The sequence below is a fragment of the Pleurodeles waltl genome, chromosome 5, assembly GCF_031143425.1.
Source record: "Pleurodeles waltl isolate 20211129_DDA chromosome 5, aPleWal1.hap1.20221129, whole genome shotgun sequence".
In the NCBI taxonomy this organism is placed as follows: Eukaryota; Metazoa; Chordata; class Amphibia; order Caudata; family Salamandridae; genus Pleurodeles; species Pleurodeles waltl.
In genome coordinates, this window is record NC_090444.1 from 1,828,221,639 (window position 1) to 1,828,234,173 (window position 12,535).

Genomic DNA, 12,535 nt, shown 5'->3' on the forward strand with positions numbered 1-12,535 from the left:
CAAAGGTAGGTGCGGGATCGGTGTAGGCTGAGAGTTGAGGGCAGTAGAGGTGCAGAGGTAGGTGTGGGATGGGTGTAGGCTGAGAGTTGAGGGCAGTAGAGATGCAGAGGTAGGTGCGGGAGAAGTGTAGGCTGAGAGTTGAGGGCAGTAGAGGTGCAGAGGTAGGTTCGGGGTGAGTGATAGCTGATGGCTGAGGGCAGTAGAGGTGCAGAGGTAGATGCGGGATGGGTGTAGGAAGGCAGTAGAGGGCAGTAGAAGTGCAGAGGTAGGTGTGGGTTGGGTGTAGGCTGACAGTTGAGGGCAGTAGAAGTGCAGAGGTAGGTGTGGGATGGGTGTAGAAAGGCAGATGAGAGCAGTAGAGATGCAGGGGGAGGTGTGGAATGGGTGTAGGAAGGCAGTTGAGGGCATGCATTAGAATTGCAGAGGTAGGTGTGGGATGGGTGTAGGCTGAGAGCTGAGGGCAGTAGAGGTGCAGAGGTAGGTGTGGATTGGGTGTAGGCTGACATCTGAAGGCAGTTGAGGTGCATGAGTAGGTGCGGGATGAGTGTTAACCGATAGCTGAGGGCAGTAGAGATGCAGAGGTACATCTGGGATGGGTGTAGGCTGAGAGTTGAGGGCAGCAGAGGTGCAGAGGTGGGAGTGGGATGGATGTAGGCTGGGAGTTGAGGGCAGTAGAGGTGCAGAGGTAGGTGTGGGTTGGTTGTAGGCTGACATTGAGGGCAGTAGAGATGCAGAGGTAGGTGTAGCTTGGGTGTAGGCTGACAGTTGAGGGCAGTAGAGATGCAGAGGTAGGTCTAGGTTGGGTGTAGGCTGACGGTTGAGGGCAGTATAGGTGCAGAGGTAGGTGCGGGATGAGTGTAGGCTGACAGTTGAGGGCAGTAGATGTGCAGAGGTAGGTGTGGGATGGGTGTAGGCTGAGATTTGGAGGCAGTAGAGATGCAGAGGTAGGTGTGGGATGAGTGTAGGCTGAGAGTTGAAGGCAGTAGAGGTGCAGAGGTAGGTTCAGGGTGAAAGTTAGCTGACGGCTGAGGGCAGTAGAGGTGCAGATGTAGGTGTGGGATGGATGTAGGAAGGTAGTTGAGGGCAGTAGAGATGCAGAGGTAGGTGTTGGTTGGGTGTAGGCTGACATTGAGGGCAGTAGAGATGAAGAGGTAGGTGCGGGGTGAGTGTAGGCTGAGAGTTGAGGGCAGTAGAGGTGCAGAGGTAGGTTCAAGTTGAGTGATAGCTGATGGCTGAGGGCAGTAGAGGTGCAGAGGTAAGTTCAGGGTGAGTGCTAGCTGAGGGCAGTAGAAGTGCAGAGGAAGGTGTAGGATGGGTGTAGGAAGGCAGTTGAGGTCAGTAGCGATGCAGAGGTAGGTGTGGGATGAGTGTAGGCTGAGTTGAGGGTAGTAGAGATGCAGAAGTAGGTGTGGATTGGGTGTAGGCTGACAGCTGAAGGCAGTTGAGGTGCATGAGTAGGTGCGGGATGAGTGTTAGCCGATAGCTGAGGGCAGTAGAGATGCAGAGGTACATCTGGGATGGGTGTAGGCTGAGAGTTGAGGGCTGCAGAGGTGGGAGTGGGATGGATGTAGGCTGGGAGTTGAGGGCAGTAGAGGTGCAGAGGTAGGTGTGGGTTGGTTGTAGGCTGACATTGAGGGCAGTAGAGATGCAGAGGTAGGTGTAGCTTGGGTGTAGGCTGACAGTTGAGGGCAGTAGAGATGCAGAGATAGGTCTGGGTTGGGTGTAGGCTGACGGTTGAGGGCAGTAGCGGTGTAGAGGTAGGTGCGGGATGAGTGTAGGCTGACAGTTGAGGGCAGTAGATGTGCAGAGGTAGGTGTGGGATGGGTGTAGGCTGAGAGTTGAGGGCAGTAGAGGTGCAGAGGTAGGTTCAGGGTGAAAGTTAGCTGACGGCTGAGGGCAGTAGAGATGCAGATGTAGGTGTGGGATGGATGTAGGAAGGTAGTTGAGGGCAGTAGAGATGCAGAGGTAGGTGGTGGTTGGGTGTAGGCTGAGTTGGGGCAGTAGAGGTGCAGAGATAGGTGTGGGTTAGCTGTAGGCTGACATTGAGGGCAGTAGAGATGAAGAGGCAGGTGTGGGTTGGGTGTAGGCTGAGAGTTGAGGGCAGTAGAGTTGCAAAGGTAGGTGCGGGATCGGTGTAGGCTGAGAGTTGAGGGCATTAGAGATGCAGAGGTAGGTGTGGGTTGGGTGTAGGTTGAGTTGAGGGCAGTAGAGATGCAGAGGTAGGCGTGGGATGGGTGTAGGCTTAGAGCTGAGGGCAGTAGAGGTGCAGAGGTAGCTGTGGGATGTGTGTAGGCTGAGAGTTGAGGGCAGTACAGGTGTAGATGTAGGTGTGAGTTGGGTGTAGGAAGGCAGTTGAGGGCAGTAGAGATGCAGAGGTATTGTGGGATCGGTGTGGGAAGGCAGTTGAGGGCAGTAGAGATGCAGAGGTAGGTGCGGGATGGGTGTGGGAAGGCAGTTGAGGGCAGTAGAGATGCAGAGGTTGGTGCGGGTTGGGTGTAGGCTGAGATTTGAGGGCAGTAGAGATGCAGAAGTAGGTGTGGGATGGGTGTAGGCTGAACTTTGAGGGCAGTGGAGGTGCAGAGGTAGGTGTTGGATGGGTGTAGGCTGAGAGTTGAGGGCAGTAGAGGTGCAGAGGTAGGTGTGGGATGGGTGTAGGCTGAGAGTTGAGGGCAGTAGAGATGCAGAGGTAGGTGTGGGATGGGTGTAGGCTGAGAGTTGAGGGCAGTAGAGGTGCAGAGGTAGTTTCGGGGTGAGTGATAGCTGATGGCTGAGGGCAGTAGAGGTGCAGAGGTAGATGCGGGATGGGTGTAGGAAGGAAGTTGAGGGCAGTAGACATGCAGAGGTAGGTGTGGGTTGGGTGTAGGCTGACAGTTGAGGGCAGTAGAAATGCAGAGGTAGGTGTGGAATGGGTGTAGAAAGGCAGATGAGGGCAGTAGAGATGCACGGGGAGGTGTGGAATGGGTGTAGGAAGGCAGTTGAGGGCATTAGAATTGCAGAGGTAGGTGTGGGATGGGTGTAGGCTGAGAGCTGATGGCTGTAGAGGTGCAGAGGTAGGTGTGGATTGAGTGTAGGCTGACAGTTGAAGGCAGTAGAGGTGCATGAGTAGGCGCGGGATGAGTGTTAGCCGATGGCTGAGGGCAGTAGAGATGCAGAGGTACGTCTGGGATGGGTGTAGGCTGAGAGTTGAGGGCAGCAGAGGTGGGTGTGGGATGGATGTAGGCTGGGAGTTGAGGGCAGTAGAGGTGCAGAGGTATGTGTGGGTTGGTTGTAGGCTGACATTGAGGGCAGTAGAGATGCAGAGGTAGGTGTAGGTTGGGTGTAGACTGACAGTTGAGGGCAGTAGAGATGCAGAGGTTGGGTTGGGTGTGGGCTGACGCTTGAGGGCAGTAGAGGTGCAGAGGTAGGTGCGGGATGAGTGTAGACTGACAGTTGAGGGCAGTAGATGTGCAGAGGTAGGTGTGGGATGGGTGTAGGCTGAGATTTGAGGGCAGTAGAGATGCAGAGGTAGGTGTGGGATGAGTGTAGGCTGAGAGTTTGAGGGCAGTAGAGGTGCAGAGGTAGGTTCAGGGTGAGAGTTAGCTGACGGCTGAGGGCAGTAGAGGTCCAGATGTAGGTGCGGGATGGATGTAGGAAGGTAGTTGAGGGCAGTAGAGATGCAGAGGTAGGTGTTGGTTGGGTGTAGGCTTACTTGGGGCAGTAGAAGTGCAGAGGTAGGTGTGGGTTGGCTGTAGGCTGACATTGAGGGCAGTAGAGATGCAGAGGTAGGTGCAGGATGAGTGTAGGGTGAGAGTTGAGGGCAGTAGAGGTGCAGAGGTAGGTTCGGGGTGAGTGATAGCTGATGGCTGAGGGCAGTAGAGGTGCAGAGGTAGATGTGGGATGGGTGTAGGAAGGCAGTTGAGGGCAGTAGAGATGCAGAGGTGGGTGTGGGTTGGGTGTAGGCTGAGAGTTGAGGGCAGTAGAGGTGCAAAGGTAGGTGCGGGATCGGTGTAGGCTGAGAGTTGAGGGCAGTAGAGGTGCAGAGGTAGGTGTAGGATGGGTGTAGGCTGAGAGTTGAGGGCAGTAGAGATGCAGAGGTAGGTGCGGGAGAAGTGTAGGCTGAGAGTTGAGGGCAGTAGAGGTGCAGAGGTAGATGCGGGATGGGTGTAGGAAGGCAGTAGAGGGCAGTAGAAGTGCAGAGGTAGGTGTGGGTTGGGTGTAGGCTGACAGGTGAGGACAGTAGAAGTGCAGAGGTAGGTGTGGGATGGGTGTAGAAAGGCAGATGAGAGCAGTAGAGATGCAGGGGGAGGTGTGGAATGGGTGTAGGAAGGCAGTTGAGGGCATGCATTAGAATTGCAGAGGTAGGTGTGGGATGGGTGTAGGCTGAGAGCTGAGGGTAGTAGAGGTGCAGAGGTAGGTGTGTATTGGGTGTAGGCTGACAGCTGAAGGCAGTTGAGGTGCATGAGTAGGTGCGGGATGAGTGTTAGCCGATAGCTGAGGGCAGTAGAGATGCAGAGGTACGTCTGGGATGGGTGTAGGCTGAGAGTTGAGGGCAGCAGAGCTGCAGAGGTGGGTGTGGGATGGATGTAGGCTGGGAGTTGAGGGCAGTAGAGGTGCAGAGGTAGGTGTGGGTTGGTTGTAGGCTGACGGTTGAGGGCAGTAGAGGTGCAGAGGTAGGTGCGGGATGAGTGTAGGCTGACAGTTGAGGGCAGTAGATGTGCAGAGGTAGGTGTGGGATGGGTGTAGGCTGAGATTTGGAGGCAGTAGAGATGCAGAGGTAGGTGTGGGATGAGTGTAGGCTGAGAGTTGAGGGCAGTAGAGGTGCAGAGGTAGGTTCAGGGTGAAAGTTAGCTGACGGCTGAGGGCAGTAGAGGTGCAGATGTAGGTGTGGGATGGATGTAGGAAGGTAGTTGAGGGCAGTAGAGATGCAGAGGTAGGTGTTGGTTGGGTGTAGGCTGAGTTGGGGCAGTAGACGTGCAGAGATAGGTGTGGGTTAGCTGTAGGCTGACATTGAGGGCAGTAGAGATGAAGAGGTAGGTGCGGGATGAGTGTAGGCTGAGAGTTGAGGGCAGTAGAGGTGCAGAGGTAGGTTCAAGTTGAGTGATAGCTGATGGCTGAGGGCAGTAGAGGTGCAGAGGTAGATGCGGGATGGGTGTAGGAAGGCAATTGAGGGCAGTAGAGATGCAGAGGCAGGTGTGGGTTGGGTGTAGGCTGAGAGTTGAGGGCAGTAGAGTTGCTAAGGTAGGTGCGGGATCGGTGTAGGCTGAGAGTTGAGGGCATTAGAGATGCAGAGGTAGGTGTGGGTTGGGTGTAGGCTGAGTTGAGGGCAGTAGAGATGCAGAGGTAGGCGTGGGATGGGTGTAGGCTTAGAGCTGAGGGCAGTAGAGGTGCAGAGGTAGCTGTGGGATGTGTGTAGGCTGAGAGTTGAGGGCAGTACAGATGTAGATGTAGGTGTGGGTTGGGTGTAGGCTGAGTTGAGGGTAGTAGAGATGCAGAGGTAGGTGTGGGATGGGTGTGGGAAGGTAGTTGAGGGCAGTAGAGATGCAGAGGTTGGTGCGGGTTGGGTGTAGGCTGAGATTTGAGTGCAGTAGAGACGCAGAGGTAGGTGTGGGATGGATGTAGGGTGAACTTTGAGGGCAGTAGAGGTGCAGAGGTAGGTGTTGGATGGGTGTAGGCTGAGAGTTGAGGGCAGTAGAGGTGCAGAGGTAGGTGTGGGATAGGTGTAGGCTGAGAGTTGAGGGCAGTAGAGATGCAGAGGTAGGTGTGGGATGGGTGTAGGCTGAGAGTTGAGAGCAGTAGAGGTGCAGAGGTAAGTTCAGGGTGAGTGTTAGCTGACGGCTGAGGGCACTAGAGATGCACAGGTAGGTTTGGGATGGGTGTAGGAAGGCAGCTGAGGGACAAAGGGGTGCAGAGGTAGGTGTTGTTTGGGTGTAGGCTGAGAGTTGAGGGCAGCAGAGATGCAGAGGTAGGTGTGGGTTGGGTGTAGGCTGAGAGTTGAGGGCAGTAGAGGTCCAAAGGTAGGTGCGGGATCAGTGTAGGCTGAGAGTTGAGGGCAGTAGAGATGCGGAGGTAGGTGCGGGATGAGTGTAGGCTGAGAGTTGAGGGCAGTAGAGGTGCAGAGGTAGGTTCGGGGTGAGTGATAGCTGATGGTTGAGGGCAGTAGAGGTGCAGAGGTAGATGCAGGATGGGTGTAGGAAGACAGTTGAGGGCAGTAGACATGCAGATGTAGGTGTGGGTTGGTTGTAGGCTGACAGTTGAGGGCAGTAGAAGTGCAGAGGTAGGTTTGGGATGGGTGTAGAAAGGCAGATGAGGGCAGTAGAGATGTAGGGGGAGGTTCAGGGTGAGTGATAGCTGATGGCTGAGGGCAGTAGAGGTGCAGAGGTAGGTGTGGGTTGGGTGTAGGCTGAAAGTTGAGGGCAGTAGAGGTGCAAAGGTAGGTGTGGGTTGGGTGTAGGCTGAGAGTTGAGGGCAGTAGAGGTGCAAAGGTAGGTGTGGGATCGGTGTAGGCTAAGAGTTGAGGGCATTAGAGATGCAGAGGTAGGTGTGGGTTGGGTGTAGGCTGAGTTGAGGGCAGTAGAGGTGCAGAGGTAGGTGTGGGTTGGGGCTGGACTGATTTGAGGGCAGTAGAGGTGCCGAGGTAGGTGTGGCTTGGGTGTAGGCTGAGAGTTGAGGGCAGTAGAGGTGCAAAGGTAGGTGTGGGATCGGTGTAGGCTGAGAGTTGAGGGCATTAGAGATGCAGAGGTAGGTGTGGGTTGGGTGTAGGCTGAGTTGAGGGCAGTAGAGGTGCAGAGGTAGGTGTGGGTTGGGGCTGGACTGAGTTGAGGGCAGTAGAGGTGCCGAGGTAGGTGTGGGGTGGGTGTAGGCTGAGAGTTGAGGGCAGTAGAGATGCAGAGGTAGGTGCGGGATGGGTGTAGGCTGAGAGTTGAGGGCACTAGAGATGCAAAGGCAGGTGCAGGATGGGTGTAGGCTGAGAGTTGAGGGCATAAGAGGTGCAGAGGGTGTGGGATGAGTGTAGGCTTACTTGAGGGCAGTAGAGGTGCAGACGTAGGTGTTGGATCGATACAGGCTGAGAGTTGAGGGCAGTAGAGATGCAGAGGTAGGTGCGGGATGAGTGTAGGCTGAGAGTTGAGGGCAGTAGGGGTGCAGAGGTAAGTTCAGGGTGAGTGCTAGCTGACGGCTGAGGGCAGTAGAAGTGCAGAGGAAGGTGTAGGATGGGTGTAGGAAGGCAGTTGAGGTCAGTAGCGATGCAGAGGTAGGTGTGGGATGAGTGTAGGCTGAGAGTTGAGGGCAGTAGAGATGCAGAGGTAGGTGTGGGTTGGGTGTAGGAAGGCAGTTGAGGGCAGTAGAGATGTAGAGGTAGGTGTGGGATGGGTGTAGGAAGGCAGTTGAGGGCAGTAGAGATGCAGAGGTAGTCGTGGGATGGGTGTAGGCTTAGAGCTGAGGGCAGTAGAGGTGCAGAGGTAGCTGTGGGATGTGTGTAGGCTGAGAGTTGAGGGCAGTACAGATGTAGATGTAGGTGTGGGTTGGGTGTAGGCTGAGTTGAGGGTAGTAGAGATGCAGAGGTAGGTGTGGGTTGGGTGTAGGAAGGCAGTTGAGGGCAGTAGAGATGCAGAAGTATTGTGGGATGGGTGTGGGAAGGCAGTTGAGGGAAGTAGAGATGCAGAGGTAGGTGTGGGATGGGTGTGGGAAGGCAGTTGAGGGCAGTAGAGATGCAGAGGTTGGTGCGGGTTGGGTGTAGGCTGAGATTTGAGGGCAGTAGAGATGCAGAGGTAGGTGTGGGATGGGTGTAGGCTGAGAGTTGAGGGCAGTAGAGGTGCAGAGGTAGGTGTGGGATAGGTGTAGGCTGAGAGTTGAGGGCAGTAGAGGTGCAGAGGTAGGTGTGGGATAGGTGTAGGCTGAGAGTTGAGGGCAGTAGAGATGCAGAGGTAGGTGTGGGATGGGTGTAGGCTGAGAGTTGAGAGCAGTAGATGTGCAGAGGTAAGTTCAGGGTGAGTGTTAGTTGACGGCTGAGGGCACTAGAGATGCACAGGTAGGTTTGGGATGGGTGTAGGAAGGCAGCTGAGGACGTAGAGGTGCAGAGGTAGGTGTGGTTTGGGTGTAGGCTGAGAGTTGAGGTCAGTAGAGATGCAGAGGTAGGTGTGGGTTGGGTGTAGGCTGAGAGTTGAGGGCAGTAGAGGTGCAAAGGTAGGTGCGGGATCGGTGTAGGCTGAGAGTTGAGGGCAGTAGAGATGCGGAGGTAGGTGCGGGATGAGTGTAGGCTGAGAGTTGAGGGCAGTAGAGGTAGGTTCGGGGTGAGTGATAGCTCATGGCTGAGGGCTGTAGAGGTGCAGTGGTAGATGCGGGATGGGTGTAGGAAGGCAGTTGAGGGCAGTAGAGATGCAGAGGTAGGTGCGGGATGGGTGTGGGAAGGCAGTTGAGGGCAGTAGAGATGCAGAGGTTGGTGCGGGTTGGGTGTAGGCTGAGATTTGAGTGCAGTAGAGACGCAGAGGTAGGTGTGGGATGGATGTAGGGTGAACTTTGAGGGCAGTAGAGGTGCAGAGGTAGGTGTTGGATGGGTGTAGGCTGAGAGTTGAGGGCAGTAGAGGTGCAGAGGTAGGTGTGGGATAGGTGTAGGCTGAGAGTTGAGGGCAGTAGAGATGCAGAGGTAGGTGTGGGATGGGTGTAGGCTGAGAGTTGAGAGCAGTAGAGGTGCAGAGGTAAGTTCAGGGTGAGTGTTAGCGGACGGCTGAGGGCACTAGAGATGCACAGGTAGGTTTGGGATGGGTGTAGGAAGGCAGCTGAGGGACGAAGGGGTGCAGAGGTAGGTGTTGTTTGGGTGTAGGCTGAGAGTTGAGGGCAGCAGAGATGCAGAGGTAGGTGTGGGTTGGGTGTAGGCTGAGAGTTGAGGGCAGTAGAGGTCCAAAGGTAGGTGCGGGATCAGTGTAGGCTGAGAATTGAGGGCAGTAGAGATGCGGAGGTAGGTGCGGGATGAGTGTAGGCTGAGAGTTGAGGGCAGTAGAGGTGCAGAGGTAGGTTCGGGGTGAGTGATAGCTGATGGTTGAGGGCAGTAGAGGTGCAGAGGTAGATGCAGGATGGGTGTAGGAAGGCAGTTGAGGGCAGTAGACATGCAGAGGTAGGTGTGGGTTGGGTGTAGGCTGACAGTTGAGGGCAGTTGAAGTGCAGAGGTAGGTGTGGGATGGGTGTAGAAAGCAGATGAGGGCAGTAGAGATGCAGGGGGAGGTGTGGAATGGGTGTAGGGAGGCAGTTGAGGGCATTAGAATTGCAGAGGTAGGTGTGAGATGGGTGTAGGCTGAGAGCTGAGGGCATTAGAGGTGCAGAGGTAGGTGTGGATTGGGTGTAGGCTGAGAGTTGAAGGCAGTAGAGGTGCATGAGTAGGTGCGGGATGAGTGTTTGCCGATGGCTGAGGGCAGTAGAGATGCAGAGGTACGTCTGGGATGGGTGTAGGCTGAGAGTTGAGGGCAGTAGAGGTGCAGAGGTGGGTGTGGGATGGATGTAGGCTGGGAGTTGAGGGCAGTAGAGGTGCAGAGGTAGGTGTTGGTTGGGTGTAGGCTGAGTTGGGGCAGTAGAGGTGCAGAGATAGGTGTGGGTTAGGTGTAGGCTGACATTGAGGGCAGTAGAGATGCAGAGGTAGGTGCGGGATGAGTGTAGGCTGAGAGTTGAGGGCAGTAGAGGTGCAGGGGTAGGTTCAGGGTGAGTGATAGCTGATGGCTGAGGGCAGTAGAGGTGCAGAGGTAGGTGTGGGTTGGGTGTAGGCTGAGAGTTGAGGGCACTAGAGGTGCAAAGGTAGGTGTGGGTTGGGTGTAGGCTGAGAGTTGAGGGCAGTAGAGGTGCAAAGGTAGGTGTGGGATCAGTGTAGGCTAAGAGTTGAGGGCATTAGAGATGCAGAGGTAGGTGTGGGTTGGGTGTAGGCTGAGTTGAGGGCAGTAGAGGTGCAGAGGTAGGTGTGGGTTGGGGCTGGACTGAGTTGAGGGCAGTAGAGGTGCCGAGGTAGGTGTGGGTTGGGTGTAGGCTGAGAGTTGAGGGCAGTAGAGGTGCAAAGGTAGGTGTGGGATCGGTGTAGGCTGAGAGTTGAGGGCATTAAAGATGCAGAGGTAGGTGTGGGTTCGGTGTAGGCTGAGTTGAGGGCAGTAGAGGTGCAGAGGTAGGTGTGGGTTGGGGCTCGACTGAGTTGAGGGCAGTAGAGGTGCCGAGGTAGGTGTGGGGTGGGTGTAGGCTGAGAGTTGAGGGCAGTAGAGATGCAGAGGTAGGTGCTGGATGGGTGTAGGCTGAGAGTTGAGGGCAGTAGAGATGCAAAGGTAGGTGCAGGATGGGTGTAGGCTGAGAGTTGAGGGCATAAGAGGTGCAGAGGGTGTGGGATGAGTGTAGGCTTAGTTGAGGGCAGTAGAGGTGCAGACGTAGGTGTTGGATCGATACAGGCTGAGAGTTGAGGGCAGTAGAGATGCAGAGGTAGGTGCGGGATGAGTGTAGGCTGAGAGTTGAGGGCAGTAGTGGTGCAGAGGTAAGTTCAGGGTGAGTGCTAGCTGACGGCTGAGGGCAGTAGAAGTGCAGAGGAAGGTGTAGGATGGGTGTAGGAAGGCAGTTGAGGTCAGTAGCGATGCAGAGGTAGGTGTGGGATGAGTGTAGGCTGAGTTGAGGGTAGTAGAGATGCAGAGGTAGGTGTGGGTTGGGTGTAGGCTGAGAGTGGAGGGCAGTAGAGATGCAGAGGTAGGTGTAGGTTGGGTGTAGGAAGGCAGTTGAGGCAGTAGAGATGTGGAGGTAGGTGTGGGATGGGTGTAGGAAGGCAGTTGAGGGCAGTAGAGATGCAGAGGTAGTCGTGGGATGGGTGTAGGCTTAGAGCTGAGGGCAGTAGAGGTGCAGAGGTAGCTGTGGGATGTGTGTAGGCTGAGAGTTGAGGGCAGTACAGATGTAGATGTAGGTGTGGGTTGGGTGTAGGCTGAGTTGAGGGTAGTAGAGATGTAGAGGTAGGTGTGGGTTGAGTGTAGGAAGGCAGTTGAGGGCAGTAGAGATGCAGAGGTATTGTGGGATGGGTGTGGGAAGGCAGTTGAGGGCAGTAGAGATACAGAGGTAGGTGCGGGATGGGTGTGGGAAGGCAGTTGAGGGCAGTAGAGACGCAGAGGTTGGTGCGGGTTGGGTGTAGGCTGAGATTTGAGGGCAGTAGAGATGCAGAGGTAGGTGTGGGATGGGTGTAGGCTGAACTTTGAGGGCAGTAGAGGTGCAGAGGTAGGTGTTGGATGGGTGTAGGCTGAGAGTTGAGAGCAGTAGAGGTGCAGAGGTAAGTTCAGGGTGAGTGTTAGCTGACGGCTGAGGGCACTAGAGATGCACAGGTAGGTTTGGGATGGGTGTAGGAAGGCAGCTGAGGGACGAAGGGGTGCAGAGGTAGGTGTGGGATAGGTGTAGGCTGAGAGTTGAGGGCAGTAGAGATGCAGAGGTAGGTGTGGGATGGGTGTAGGCTGAGAGTTGAGAGAAGTAGATGTGCAGAGGTAAGTTCAGGGTCAGTGTTAGCTGACGGCTGAGGGCACTAGAGATGCACAGGTAGGTTTGGGATTGGTGTAGGAAGGCAGCTGAGGGACGTAGAGGTGCAGAGGTAGGTGTGGTTTGGGTGTAGGCTGAGGGTTGAGGGCAGTAGAGATGCAGAGGTAGGTGTGGGTTGGGTGTAGGCTGAGAGTTGAGGGCAGTAGAGGTGCAAAGGTAGGTGCGGGATCGGTGTAGGCAGAGAGTTGAGGGCAGTAGAGATGCGGAGGTAGGTGCGGGATGAGTGTAGGCTGAGAGTTTAGGGCAGTAGAGGTGCAGAGGTAAGTTCGGGGTGAGTGATAGCTAATGGCTGAGGGCAGTAGAGGTGCAGAGGTAGATACGGGATGGGTGTAGGAAGGCAGTTGAGGGCAGTAGACATGCAGAGGTAGGTGTGGGTTGGGTGTAGGCTGACAGTTGAGGGCAGTAGAAGTGCAGAGGTAGGTGTGGGATGGGTGTAGAAAGGCAGATGAGGGCAGTAGAGATGCAGGGGGAGGTGTGGAATGGGTGTAGGAAGGCAGTTGAGGGCATTAGAATTGCAGAGGTAGGTGTGGGATGGGTGTAGGCTGAAAGCTGAGGGCAGTAGAGGTGCAGAGGTGGGTGTGGATTGGGTGTAGGCTGAGAGTTGAAGGCAGTAGAGGTGCATGAGTATGTGCGGGATGAGTGTTAGCTGATGGCTGAGGGCAGTAGAGATGCAGAGGTACGTCTTCGATGGGTGTAGGCTGAGAGTTGAGGGCAGCAGAGGTGCAGAGGTGGGTGTGGGATGGATGTAGGCTGGGAGTTGAGGGCAGTAGAGGTGCAGAGGTAGGTGTGGGTTGGTTGTAGGCTGACATTGAGGGCAGTAGAGATGCAGAGGTAGGTGTAGGCTGACAGTTGAGGGCAGTAGAGATGCAGAGGTAGGTCTGGGTTGGGTGTAGGCTGACGGTTGAGGGCAGTAGAGGTGCAGTGGGAGGTGCGGGATGAGTGTAGGCTGACAGTTGAGGGCAGTAGATGTGCAGAGGTAGGTGTGGGATGGGTGTAGGCTGAGATTTGAGGGCAGTAGAGATGCAGA